This window comes from Athene cunicularia (genome assembly GCF_003259725.1).
Source record: "Athene cunicularia isolate RWA chromosome 11 unlocalized genomic scaffold, athCun1 chr11_part2, whole genome shotgun sequence".
Lineage (NCBI taxonomy): Eukaryota > Metazoa > Chordata > Aves > Strigiformes > Strigidae > Athene > Athene cunicularia.
Window position 1 is genome coordinate 2161515 of NW_020799114.1, and position 13068 is coordinate 2174582.

The 13068-nt window shown below is 41.3% G+C and overlaps 1 protein-coding gene and 1 long non-coding RNA gene across 3 annotated transcripts in view; both read right to left on the reverse strand.

Moving 5' to 3' along the window:
- Positions 1 to 5100: 5100 nt before the first annotated feature.
- LOC113484645 lies at positions 5101 to 8641 on the reverse strand. 2 transcript variants are annotated; one of them, XR_003399252.1, is made up of 3 exons: positions 8493 to 8641; positions 6353 to 6477; positions 5101 to 5182 (listed from the first exon to the last, which is right to left on the reverse strand). It is a non-coding gene; the product is annotated as an uncharacterized LOC113484645 (long non-coding RNA). The 2 variants fall into 2 exon arrangements; XR_003399251.1 differs by lacking the exon at positions 8493 to 8641 and adding an exon at positions 6567 to 6650.
- A 2258-nt stretch (positions 8642 to 10899) lies between these two features.
- BANP (BTG3 associated nuclear protein) overlaps positions 10900 to 13068 on the reverse strand; it is a 138331-nt gene continuing 136162 nt past the window's right edge. Inside the window, exon 12 of the mRNA XM_026857117.1 lies at positions 10900 to 11495. The gene's annotated coding sequence lies outside the window, so the exon portion shown is untranslated. The remainder of the gene's footprint in view (positions 11496 to 13068) is intronic.

Sequence of the window (13068 nt, forward strand, 5' to 3'; positions counted from 1 at the left end):
AAATGAGAAACAGGATATAAGATGAGGACAGGCCAAGAAGGACCGCCAGTACAGACAAGTATTTGATGGGATAGAGAAGAAAAAGCCAAATGAGAGGAAGTTTCTGAATGGATCTGATTTGGGCAAAAGTCAGTGCTCATCAAGGCCAAGAGAAAAGGATGTTGCGTTAATTGAGACATGAGATAACAATTTGGACAAGAGTCTTAGCTGTGAGGAAGAAAAGGTTGAATACTTATGGCTGAAAACACTTAGTACAGGAACAGGAAAACAAGAAGATGTTTATTGGCCAGAAAGAGAAGGAAAATCTCTGTCCACCACCTGAACTGTATCAGCTGAGACAAGTCCTCCCGGGAGACTTCCCTTCCCCTCCCACATTGCACAGCTTCCTCCTTCAACTCTGCTTCCCTTCCCAGCTTTCTGTTATCATTTGGATGTCTATCTTTACTTCTGCAAAGGACTTGACCAAGGAAAACAGAAGGCTTGTAAATCCGCCTGCCTGACTGTGGCTTTTTGATGTCTGGAGCACACAGACACACTGCTGAAATTTATGGTTTCCAAGGAGGACTGAAAAAGGAAGAAATTTACGTTAGGAAAATGTGACCGTCGTCTTCGTTTATCTCCCAGTTTTGTAATGGAAAACAGGCACTTTACAAACACATACACACACACACAAAGCCCAGCATGAAACGCTTTATGAACTCAGGCACGTTAACCGAGAACCATTCCATAAAGACTGGTAATAACAACATTAATAACGCAATAAATCACACACCATCTGTAACATCACATCACCATCCACCTAGCAGGGGAGAAAGCACCCCGTCGAGAAGCAAGGCAGCAGCATCTCTTTCCTCTTCCATCCTTCATTCTGTCTGTCTCAATCAAAAGCCTTTGGATCCTTGAGACCAGCAGACTGACCACAAACACCCCACGGTCCTTCCAGAAGCTGTTGTACGTTACACAGGCAGCAAATAAAATGTTGAGCTACACCAAATTTACTGAGGACGCTTCAAAGCTGCTCCAGAGTGACAGCTTCAGGAAAGCCCATCCCAAAGACAAGGATTACCTGAAAAGGTCACACTGAAGCAGGCAGAGAACTAGAGCAACTCAAGCAATTAGCTGGAAGGAGTTAAGCCATTAAAACAGAACTGCTCAAATTTGTGTATTGAAGAACACAGACAAATTTGCATTCCCACTACATGAGTGTGCTCTTCAGTCCTTGGCAGCCCCTCTGGACTTTTGAATTTACAGCAGGAAACAATACAGATTATGCTTCAGACAACCACAGTTTATTTCTTGAGACTATTTGCAAGGAAACCTGAAACTTGCAACAAGATAAAATTTGATCTGGTACCAAATAATCTGAGCTCAAAGCTACCTCAACTTCTGAAGTTTACTACCAAGCCATTTCAAAGTATTTAAACCATTTTGCAAGCGTTTAGACAGGAAGTTTTTCTATACTCACCCTGGAGGAAGTGGTGGCACTACTGATATATGTCCTGCACTACATTAAGTGTGGCTGTGGAGTTATTTATGTGCTTTTCCTGACTTCTTTTGACACAGGAGTTGATTGCAGTGCTGTATGATTACGTCTGCATCTCCGAATCTTTCTTTCTCAGCTGGAAAGTCTCAAGTTCCAAGCTGGGATTCCCTCTCCACCCCCTTCTCATGTACTTAACCCTCCTTCTGCTGGAAGTGTCTAGTAAACACCCACAAAACCCTCTTAGGTACAAAAGACTGTGGAGAAGCAGGAAGTGGGAAGGCAGAATTTTAAAAGGGAAAAAAAAAAAAAAAGTATATTCTTAGATGCTCCCTCCTTAGTAACTTCATACAATAAGAAAGATCTTTTTAATTATGATATTTTTAACTATGGACCCTTAGAAACCAACTGGTCTCAAAGGACTAGGGATTTCAAGTCTTTTTTTCTTTTTTTTTTTTTTTTAAATTGTTTCTGTCCTGAATTCTTTTTCTTATGATCTTTATCAACCCACCCCTCCTCCCTCAGTTCCCAGACCACCTACGGACAGAAGCATTGTTCAACAGTAAGACTTTTGCTGTTGGCTACAAACAAACATCTGTGCCCAAGAACCTACCACTTTTCTGTTCACTGGTCACAACCCAGTAAAATGCACTTTCAGCCCAACTCAAGCTTTACAGGGAGCTGCAAAGCACCCGAGAAGGCACGTTCCTCCCTCCGCGGACAGTTGTGCGGGATGAAACAGCTGCCACTGCTACCTGAGCTCGGAGCCAAAGGCTTCCTACGTCCTTCACTGCCAGGCACGCTTGCCACTGCCCGTTCTCCATCGACGTGCTCAGATCTGTGCAGCCCAACAGAAAGACTAGAAAAAGCAGAGCTCAGCTCAGACTGCTCCAGAGGTTTCGAGCAAACCTGGCAGGCACAGATGAGTGTGGCCATTCTAGTAATAACTTGCAGGCTACAGCTTCCATGTACTCATCAGAACCAGCATCTCCGATGCATCCCAGACTCTCCTGCCACCGTGTTATTTCTCTGGACGAAGTAAAGGACACAGAGAATGGAAACTAAAGAGCTGTACACCCTGCCTAGGATGAGATGTGGGCTGTTGGTGACTTCAACCTATGGTCACTTTGGGCTGCACTGGGGAGGGGGGAGCTGTTGCCATCTCTGGGGTACGAACCACTCCAGAATTTCCCCAGCAGGAACTGGGAAGATACCTGCTTTGTCTCTGACACATAAAAACTCTGGTATGCCACTATTAAGATAAAGACGACCAATTACCACAGATAGAATAAATATTAACTTATGCAACATGAAGCCTCCTTCTCACCCTTCCTCCCAACATCTAAGCAAGTGGTAGACAACTGCTCTGTACATTTGGTATTTCCACCTGGGTATCTGCTTTCAGCCACGTGCTAATGGCATTGCCAACACCTAAAGTGGAGGAATACCCTTTAGTGGCAGAAGACACTCCTGGGCCAACCTGTTTCACCAGGGAATCTCACTTGTACCTGCTGGGGCTACCCAGGGTAGTGCAGGTGTGCAGGCAGGAATCACACTACACACACCACTGAGCTGCTGTTTCTCTTCTGTTGTTTTGTCAGTTTGACATGAGGTTGCTCTTGGGCTTCTTTCAACATGTTGACGAACTTTATTCGGGAATTTTTTTCTACTGGGAGCTGAAGCCTTTTTAGTAAAGCCAGAACAAGGGTAACAAACTAGTGATGGGGTCAGTGTTTCCGGGTGCTAAAGCAATCTCACTTTCACAGAGCTGCAATCTGGAAGTAGGAAAAGTGCTCGAGACATAAAACAGAAACTCTTTTTGAGATTTTCAGTTGATTAAAGTTGAGACCATACAGAATGGGACTGGAAAAGACCCATAAACTACAGAAACAAGCACTCAAGACCTACACCAGAACATTGCAAATAAACACAGAAAAAGAGAACTTTCTCATCAGAGAAGAATGAGCTTTCAAGCAGGCCAGTGATGGTCCTGAAAAAAAACTGGTTTCAAGGTAGAAACTGATACTGTCTTGAATTACAGACGGCACGACAACAAAACCAACAAGCTCTGCTGCTGTCACGAGGGTTTGGCCTGCTCAGTTCCTTGGCACTGCGCAAAGACTGAAGGAGAACCTGCTCACCATTTGCTGACTGTTTGTGGGGCCCCATCAGTACCACAAGAATCTCAAGGCTCAGCGTCCTGCTGCTTACCTGAAAGGCTCAAAAAGAATTTCTGATGTCACGGGACACTGCCACCACAGGACACCAGGACACGAGCAAAACCCTTAATCTTTTATACTTAGACATTTTAGCTTTATGGCTTTTGAATTTAGGATATTTAATACTTCATTGGGTTGTGCTTTACGGCATGTGCTGTGCAGGGAAAGGAGAGGCAAAATCCTCTGAAAGAGTCCAGGGAACAGATTTAATGACTGGGGGCTTGTACTGTTGTGAGACTGGTGCTGCTGCAGACCGTGGGAACCACGGGCATCCCCCAAGACAATCCCTGCACCCTTATCACAGCGTGCCAGGCCGCCGTAGATCAAGGCACATTCCCGTTACCATCACAAACTGTGGGGCTGCATTTGGTGATAGTCCTGCCAGTGGCAGCCAGTCAAGAGCAGAAGGTACCTAAAGACAAGGAATCCACCTCTCTCGACAGTTTGCTCAGTTATTAATCTTCCTTCACACACATTGTCAAACACTCTGCTTTGTTTCCCACCTGAATTTGACTGGCTTATGGTTCTTGCAATTCCCTCCCTGCCCAAACTGAAGAGCTCTTCACTAGCCAGTGTTTTCTTCCCAAGAGCAATCGAGGGCTTTTAAATCTTACCCACTATTTGCCCAAATCTACACACTGATTAAAGCTGCAAAGATTTAGAGGGACTCGGAGCCAAAAGCCACAGGGGAGCTCAAGTCCAAGCACAGGCTTCTGTCAGGCTCATTTCTGTACGGCACAGAGAGCTCGGTACCATGAATCCCATCAGTGAAATGACACAGGGAAAAAACAACAGCAAATTCACAAACAACCTTCCTCAAAATGTTCAGCCATTTACTGTCTCTGAAGTTTTAACAGTCCTAAGTGTGTTGCATTTGCATAAAGAAAGGAATCGGCGTGGAAAACTATGTCAACCCGTGCAAAGACATTCACAGAGGTCAAAGTTTCTTATGGGAACGTTCCTACAAAAATTGATTTTCTGGCAGAAAAGATGAATACCTTCCACCTTTTACAAAAAGTAAAACAAAAGGGGAAAAGTATTTTCGCTAACACTAAGGTGCAATCAGCCTTTTGCCACATAAGAAAATTTCCATGAAAATGTCAGAGGTGGAAAGTGTGGAGATACACTATATTTTTAAAATTCTGAGAACATGCCAGAGAACCTCCTAGTTCCATTAAAATGGTCAATTTAACAAAACTAAAAGGAATTTCAGGCAGAACCCAAACCAGATGTAAGCCTTCCAAGACGCTTACAAACTATTTAAAAACATAGTAAGGTATAAACAATAATAATAAAATGAAAAAAAACAAAATGAAGTAAAACCCCAAATCTCTACCCTCCACCTTGCCCCTGCCTACCTCCAAAGCTGCTGTTCCTTGGATAAAAGTAGGATATTTTCGTCACTATTGTATTTCAAAAAAATGAAGAACTTCTCACTGTGAACCACCTCCCTGGGCTGCACATTTAAGTGCAGAATGGTAACCTGAATGAAAAGGGAGGAAGGGATTCAAAACAAATCAACAAATTGTTTCTCAGCTTTTCCTTGATTCCTCCCTCCTCCTCTTTTATGAACATTTTGCCTTTTTTATTTTTCCTCTGGTTTTGCTGAAGAGAGCGGGGAGCCCATTAGAGCAGGGGGATTAAGAGAGTTGAAGTAGGATTGAGCAATAAAATTGCTGTTAAATAAGAGCAATTATGCAAGGCAGATGGCCCCAACGAGAGAGCACGGCACTTCACACACGCCGGGATGGGAAGCAGAACGCAGCCCCACTCTGCTTTACAAAGAGCATGTCACTTGTGTCTGATTAAATCATACCAAGCAGTGATTACAGAGAAGGGCTGCTCTAGGAGGGTTACGACACCGGGGAGAAGGGAACAGGCATTCTGGGGAGGAAAGGCATCAAATGACAAGTTTAGGGGCTATTTAACCCGGACTGGAAGTCAGCAGAATTCTCAGTGCAGCTCACAGTACACCAGCTACTTGTGCATTCCACCTGGGTGCTTGCAAAAGGAGGTTTAATTTGCTACCTGGTGGGAACAGCAGGGGAAAATCTGGTTACTAAACTGAAAGTGTTACTAATTAATGGCAGACACTTAATTTCCAACTGTGGCAATTTTTGTAGCTCTTAAATAAACCGAGTATCAGAGCTTCTTCCCTGTGCACAAGGTAATGTCTTCTCTTTTTTTTTTTTTTTTTGGTTTTGTTTGGCTTCTGTTAAATGCAATTCCGAATCCAGCAGTCCAAGGGTTTCTGATTTATATTTTTTTTTAAATTAGAGGTGCCCAGCCAAGCCCCTCTGGTAAGATCAAAGCACTAAAATGGATCTGGGTTTATCATGAGATTAAAAATAAATGCTACAGAAATGGGAGAGTAAAAAAAAAAAAAATGTATCAAAAGGAAGGAAGAAGAGGGGAAAGGTGACTTCTAGGACCAAAGTAGGAGGAAGTGAGACAACCTCATGCAAACTCAAGGAAGAAGACAGCCACATATAAATACATAAGCACACACACCCCCCAAGCAGGCAGTCCACCTTTCAGCTAGTCAAATGGTGCTGGCCAGCTCCCAAACTTTTTTTGCTCTACTCAGAAAGCCAATGGTAAATTGAATATATAGTTCATCAATTAAAAATTGAATTATTTTAAATATACATACAGGAGATTCGTTTTCCCTGTGATAATAACAAAAGAGTGAAGTCCCTTTGATTTCAGTGTACTTGCTCAATTCTCAGATCCTGATATGATGCTCTCAACAGCCTGGCAAGCAAACCCCAGTGCATCCTGAAAACAAAAATCCCAAAGATTCCTTAAGGAAAGCAGGGAATAAGTCTGGAAAACAGGGATATTATTATTATTTTCAAATTAAATACCATAAATGTCCAGACTGTGGCACAGACAATGAACAATCCATCCTTACAGGTGCATCACAGCGTAGCAGGGAGAGACTCAGGCTAAACTCAGCTTTCCATCCAGGCTTTGAGTGATCTGTCTCACAACCAGATTAACCTTCCTTTAACTAGTATGAAAAATCTGCAATAAAATATTTACTGGAAGATTAGGTAACATATAATTTTATGCTCAACCCAAGCTGATGGACAGAAATGAAACTCAATAGTTTACTAGACATTCAAAACCACAGGTTAACCTGAGGGACTGGAAGAAGTACAGAATTTTTTGCAGCCTCCTGGTTGATTAAAAATACCCATAATGATTAATGAAAATCTTAAAATATAATTTACTGCCCAAAATATAAAATTTTCTTAAATATCATTAAAAGACAATTTTTCCTTTGCAAAGGAAAGATTGAATAGGAAACAAACCTGAGAAACCTTTCAAAAGTAGAACTCATGTAAGTATAAAAAAGGCAAACAAGGGAGACATTTACTCTTGAATTAAACTTTGCATGTGAAGTTATAGACGAGGAAAAATAGGTTTTCGTCCAGTTCCATCCAATTTATCACGCTCATGACTTGATTAAAAATAAAATCCCCTGGCACCTCTTGAAAGAGGAGGAGTGTTATCTGCTTGCCCTGGCCAAACTGCACGTGGGCAGTTGTGTCCCACGTACCTCAGCTCTACCTTCAGCTCTGCACGACTCCTCCTGCCTCCACTTGCTGCCTGGTTAGTTACTTCTGGTTTTGTGAAGTATGAAACCTACCTCTAAATATGTCAGACCTTGTTTAGCAAAGAAATCGAGTATGTCTGTTTGTACCAGCACAGTAAAAAAAGCAATCTCAGTTTATCCCAAACATCACTCTAACTGAATGACTTTCTTATTCCCAGCTTCATTCAAGGAAATGAGGTTTGACTGCCGAGTACTCATCTAAATCAGCAGAGCTTATAGAAGTGCTCTGGGATTGCAGCGAATGAAAGGAACATTCTTATTTCTGATAATGGGAAACAGTTTTTCTTGAATATAGTTACAGCTCTAAATTTTCAGTACTTAGGTAATTAGGAATTCAGAAGGAATACTGATTGCCAACAGAAGTTTGTGCAGAGTGAGACACTAGAGTGATTTTGGTTGTTTTGGTTTGGTTGGTTTTTTTTTTTAAAGATATTGGTTTCCTTACTGTATTTTCCAACATGAAACTCCACAGCAGTTCTGTGAAGCGGATAATAAAGTACAGGGCCACCAGAGCACACCTGTACGCACGCCAGGATCTCCATGACGCAGACAAGCACTAGAGCACCGTTTTGGCCAGCGTTCCTTGCTTTACAGGCAAATGGTCAATACTGAGATGCCGAAAAATGCAGCCAGTGAAGGCATTCCAGTTTTGAGTCATAGAAGGGCGTTCGTTTTTATAGTTTTGTTTTGCAAGACAAAATACGTAAAACTAACAAGGAATGAAAGAAAGAAAACCAGAAATTAAGTAACCCACATCCTTCACTTTTTTTTTTAGACCAATTTCTAGTTGTACAATCCATCAAACCGTAACGTTTTGATTAGGTTTTTTTACATCAGAACCACAAAATCCTTAAGAACTCCTGAGATGGATGCTCTTTCAGGTGGGATTCAAGATTAAATGATCTGAAAGGTCACTGATAATGGTACTGTACTGCTTGTGCAGCCAGAACGTCACGAATTTTAGTGTATTGAGATAAACGAGGAGGACCTGGCTACAGTGAACTTCATATCAAAAACAACCAATGGGACAAGCAGGTAACCAGAGGCTCTCCTCTCCCAAAGCCTGCATGCCTAAACATTATTACACAAATGAAATCAAATCCATGAAAACAGTATTCTGCAGGTCACGAGATGAATTACAAATAAAATATGCAGCTGATCCTAGTCTAACCTTACAAGAAACGTCCCTCTGAAGATTCTTGGTCACACGTTCTCAGTCTCTGCCTCTTGGACAAAAGCAGCATGAGGAGAAAAAAGAGTTAAAAATGAGGATGTTAGAAGGTTTGCTGAGGGAAAAGAACCTTATTCTTAAAAAGGCAGAGGCTGGGAATAACAGAAGGAGACATCATGAGAACTGACTTCTAGCTGACCTACAGAACACAAAGAGTCTTCAAGGGCAGAACCACATCCACGGTGAAACACCAACCTACCTGAACAGAGCCAGGCACAACCCTCAGTACCCCTGCAAGACTTTCATTCCTTGAGTTATAATACTTTTAGGATTTCTTACTGTTACGTTGATGTGTTATTGTTACAATATCCTCTGCATGGACATACTCTTCACACAGAACCTCACAGACTCTTCACAGTCAGAAACATTTCCTAGATGGAAATTCACTCCTTAATTACTCTTCTAAGGAATTATTTGTACGTGACACACCCTGCGATGTCCAGAAAATACATAAAACATCCTTGAAGAGAAGACACTTCCTCCCTGGACAGGGACATAAATCTTCCAAGGACATAAAATCTACAGAAAGGGAACAGGGACAGGGATTACTCATAGGATACCTGGTTCAATGTTGAAGTCTCTTTTTGAAGCATAAACATAATGTGACAGAGCTTAGACTAATGTAAACATTGACACAACACTGAGAAAAATTCCATCTTGAGGAACATGACGCCTTAACATGTGATTGCAGTGGCGGATCTTACTAAGCTGCTCTCCTTACCTATTTCAATTGATTTGCACACTCTCCATTCCACACTGGTGAAGTGGATTTCACTCAAAGTCTAGCGAACGCTACTTCACTGCTTGATACACCTTTACAAGCACTTTTAGCAGAAGAGACTTGAGCATGCAGCAGTCTCGTGGCTAAAGGAAACCTCTCCTGAACTCAATTTCATCTTGTACCTGAGCTGAAAAATGCAAAGAGAACAGAATTCTTAATTGCACCATGAACCAAGACAAGATACCTACAGTTTAAATGCACGTGTGTTCCCCTCAAAAGCAGAAGATGCCCAGTACACAGAAGGAAACTTTCTGAAGATGACAAGAGAGCTGCCGTGGCCAACATGAATAGAACAAGAGAGTGGTATGTGGTAGCACGCAGCAGCTTTGCCATCCCAGCTTTCTCACTGTCATTTCCAAGTGATAAATTATTATTAACAGCCATGCTAAAATGTACAGGCCTTGCTATATTTTTAGGCTTCTATTTGGATGCCAAGCTCTTCAAACATCACCCAGTCTGAGAAACACTCTTAAAAGGAAACTGAAGAGTAGCCAAATTCTTGGCCTGTTGCAAACATTGTGTTCAATAAGCTGTGGTTCAGTTTGCATTGTACTTGTGCGTCAAGAAATATCCTAAAGAGAAGTAGGAATTTACATAAAGTGTAATACTTACCAGGGACAAAATTCCCAGAAATTGGGTGTGCTTAACCCTTCCTTTCATAAAACAGAAAAAAGTTATTCTGAATTCAACCATGTAGAAGTTGTGGCTGTGCCTCGTTCATTAATACATTAAATGCATTATGAGCCATATATCGACAACAACCATAGCAAGCCAGATGAAAAACAAATACAAAGCAACACCTCCCCCAGTAAACTGTATTTCCCTAAAAAGTGCACCATTAAGGTAATCGGGTGATAGCAAACATGTATCATTCCACTCAAGCTTAGTAAATATGAAGCCATAGCTTTCTTGAAATCAGCACCAAATTTCCCATAAATTTCAGTGGAGAGAGGATTTCACCTTGCTGTTCAGGTTGGGTATCAAGACAGGAATTGCACTTTTGCAGCCCAGCTTTTTATGGATGAGTCCCAAAGCGAGGTATTGCCACGAATGGCTAGACAAAGGAGGCAGAAGAACTAATAAGGGAAAGAGCTCAGAAGAACTGTTCACATTTTAGAAAAAATTATTTCATAAATTCATTGTATAAAGTAGGATTTGCAGACTCAGAAGCTTAACTATCACATTTTTCTTGCACTGGAAATTTAGATAATAACATGATCTAAGATTAATATCTTCCTTATAGACTTAATCTTACTTCTCAGTGTGACAGCAGAGCTTGCCAGATAGCATCTGTCTTCAGATACGCCAGAACTACACTCTTACAGCACAGTCCAGTCAAACCACGTTCATTCCTAAAGCAGAGAGCAACTAGAGCTGCACTATTCATAAATACACATTTATTTTTCATTAGAAATGCATAATTACAGCATTTAAAAGCATTTTCCCCTAGAAAAGTAGTTAAGCAACAGTACAAACAAAATTGTTAGTCTTCTGCAAATACAGTTTTCATGACACTGAACAGAAAACACCAGCAAAAGGCTAATACTTGCAGTTATGGGATATTCCTTTTAAATATTTTCCATTTTTGTTATAAACACCATAGCAAATAAAAAAAGCTGTTTAAACAGTGAAAAATATTTGAGCTCTTGATCTTCTATACGTGGTAAGCAAGTATTGCAAAGCAGCAATACACCTCCTAAGGTATCTGCAGACATTCAAATGGAGTATTTCACAGAAGAAATGAACAGGATGAAACATTAATTTAGTCTCATGGTTTTGATTCATTAGATTACGTTCCCTCTTTCTGATTTTTTTTTTTCCCCCTCTTTACGTGTACCTAAGGACAGGCCATTTATTTTTTCTGAGGCCAGATCCTCAACTGATGTTGTGACGTTTTAAGTAAGTGGGTCTGATTTATTCCAGGTGAGGAGCAGCAGATCATCAGAACTCTGCTGTGTGCAGGATATGTTTGAGGTGTGACCATTAGTCTAACAGGCATTTCCATTCTCCTGTTGTTGCACGAAGACTACAGCACTTAACTTCTGACTGTGGCTCACTGACATCCAGTTGATCCAGCTTCTTGCAATTCTTTTATTGAATTTGGATTGCTCCGTGTTCTATCTGCATTTCTGGCTGGATTGCTGATTGAAGGGTGTCAGTGCCTGCAAAAGGAAACATGAAATCAGTAAATCAATACAAAAGTGCTTTCCATTGGTGTAGCCAAGGGAATGTGGATGTTTTGGTTTTATATGTATTATTCTATATTCTAATGGTTGGACTAGATGATCTTCAAGGTCCTTTCCAACCTAGTTGATTCTGTGATTCTGCAATATAAATTTTTTGTAGACACCAGTGCAAAACGTGCCTGGGTATGAGGTCTATGGGAGTGCTGAAATGGGAATACATTTACAAAAGCACCAAAAATAACATAAAGAGTTCACATGAAGACTAAGCAGACTAACACCCTTCAGGCTAGAAAGTGAAGGCTAAAATAATGAAATCGTGATAAGGATCTAAAAAATCACAAATGGCATGAAGAGAGCACACAGAAACAATTATTCCCCTCTCTTCCCAAAAAAGAACCAGCTCTAAAAAGAAACAAAATAAACCCCGTGTCTGGCACAACACGTGCTGAAGCTGTGGAAGGACCAGTCCCGGAATGCTGCGTGTACCAACAGCCTTATGGAAGGAAAAGCCACCAAGAGTGATCGTAGAAGAGACAGTAGGAAGTCCCGGAGTGACAGAACTACTGTAGGTAAGAGGGTGAAATTACCTGTTTGCCCTGTGCTTGGAATTTCCCCAGCTGGTGTAGGATAAAACTGCTGACTTTACCCACCGTAGCCTTTCTCTATTTTGTGTAAAATGAGAATAGCGCTACTACAGCGAACGTCTTCCTCAACTGAAATTCTTCCCACAGGCCTGATTCGACTCACTTTCTAAGCAAAACCAGTCCTCCGAGACAGAAATCTGAAGCAAACACAACTAACTTAAGCTTTCAAAGGAAGTGGCCTTAAAAATTCCAGTACTGCCTACCAGCAGTCTGACAACGCTGTGAAAGGTCACCCCATCGCAAACTGTCTTTTTAGCCAAGTTAGTCGGAGTGAAGAAAACTAGACTACGAAACAAGCTCCATCTTTAGAGCTATAAGATGAATAGCAGTTAAGAACAGCTGTATTGGCTTGGATAAAGTCCATCACACCCAATAAGCCTTCCCCTGATAGCAGCCAGTATCACAAACAGAGATAAACTGCAAGAAAACAGCAAGCGTTTAACGATGTTTTCCTGTACTCTCCCACAGATTCCAGAGATCTGCCCTTGATGGATTTTCCCTCCATAAATACATCTAATAGCTGCTTTACGTAACACTCCAGATCGGGAATTATTTCTGTGGCAGTACTTCTGTTACGAAAAAACCCCTCTGACTCGAATCTCCGCTTTATGCTCTCGGCCTCACATCTGCAAGATGATCCACAAAGACTCAAGGATGGATACTCAACTGGATTCCCCATCCTTTAGGTTTTACTATAGAGTCGCCACTTATTTATTCAAATGAAAATACCACAAGTTCAAAATGATAAAACATTGCTCCTAAATTAAGGTTTGGTTGTCAAATTATTTCTCTTCATTTCTGTGCCTTGTTGCCAGTACTTGCACACAGCTATAAGATTGTTTTCTTGTTCAAATTTATCAGTAATTTGGAGTTTACTTAAATGTTCAATACATTAGTGCCAAAGT